The following is a 1,541-nucleotide window of genomic DNA, read 5'->3' as shown; positions in this document are numbered from 1 at the left end:
CCCTGAGCTCAGCTGTGCCATGTAGCTGCTGTGAATGATAAGTACAGGATACTCCTTAGTAGTAGACAAAAAGGTGAGCAAAACAGATTCAATCTAGGTGTGAAATAAATAGGGTGAAATGCAGACAGTAGTGGCTATGATGAAAGAAGGGTAAGACAGTAAAAGGAAAATTAGGAAAGGAAATGGAGATGTGAAAGTGACAGAACTTAAAAGTCAAGCCATCAGCATTTCCAAATTGAATAAGCATCCCAACTCCTTTCCACTTTCTAAACTCTAGCTTGGCTGTTTTATACCACATATGCTCAGATCAACTTACAGATAACTTCAGCAGCTTTCTGCCTCACCAAGCTGCACATTTGTTCTGTATCATAGGACATAGATCAGGGATAGTGAAGTACAAAATCTCTGAATAATTCTATAGAACAAAGTCTGAAAATAAGTAGTATTGACAAATGTGACTGAATAGCTTTTAATGGGTAACCAATAATAATAACTTGCTCAAGGGCACCTCAGTCGTGGCTGGTCCGAGACTCGAACCCACAACCTTAGGATTACGAATCAGACTCTCTAACCATTAGGCCACGACTTGCCTAATTAGCTCCAGCCTGCAATTTGTTGTGTTGTGTTTCATGATTTGCTTCACGTTACCATTTTTAATTAGGACTCACACAGACTCTGAACAAATGAGAAATGCTGTCATAGCCGGTCTTGCCGGAGTCCCTGTTGACAAAATGTACATTGTCTTTAGCCATCACACGATTACAAGCATACATAATATATCTGTCTCTCTCAACACATGCCACTCCTGAGCTCTCAGTGTTCTGACGTCCTAGTTTGAGCCTCTTCTTCCAGACCTACTTCATCAATCTCGACACTCTACATGGTTGGCGTCTCGTCGCCTGGTGGTGCACTCTGCTGGACATAGATCTGCATCGTTGTGCGTTACAGTGGTCCTTTTCTATTGTCGGGTGGTGTAGAGAGGATACCAAATGTGCTTCAGTCAGTAAATGATTACCTACAAAGTGACCCAGTTTTATATGGACAATGAATTTTAATTAACCACCAACTCAAGAGCTTGAAAACATTTGCAGCCAAAAAGAAAGTTACCAAAAATGTTAATGTTCTTCTAAAGTTCTTTAAATGGTAGAAGTTAAAGTAAGCTAACCAGCTTCCTCTTGCTTGTTTCCATTTATATTTCAAGGGCAGACATATGGCTTTAATAAGACGTCAAAATTAGAGGCACAGGTCAAGAAGTGCCTCAAGGCCTACAGTGAACACTGTACCGTGATCCCAAAGCAAACACGTCAAGTTCTAACTTAAACTCTGTATCCTTGCTTATTGTTTTTAGATGTTTACCTAAATGCATGCACCAAGCAATGGATTGCCTTTAACCTTTTGCAGATGTGAAATACAAGCAAAAATGCGATTCTCTTACACACAGGCTCATTACTGTAGAACAGATAGCAAAAAAACCCAAAAACATTTACAATGAATCCCCATAGCTATCTTTTTATCAAACTTTTGAATCTTTAGTTAGCTCA

The sequence above is a fragment of the Tachysurus fulvidraco genome, chromosome 5, assembly GCF_022655615.1.
Source record: "Tachysurus fulvidraco isolate hzauxx_2018 chromosome 5, HZAU_PFXX_2.0, whole genome shotgun sequence".
In the NCBI taxonomy this organism is placed as follows: domain Eukaryota; kingdom Metazoa; phylum Chordata; class Actinopteri; order Siluriformes; family Bagridae; genus Tachysurus; species Tachysurus fulvidraco.
This window is presented reverse-complemented; position numbering follows the sequence as displayed.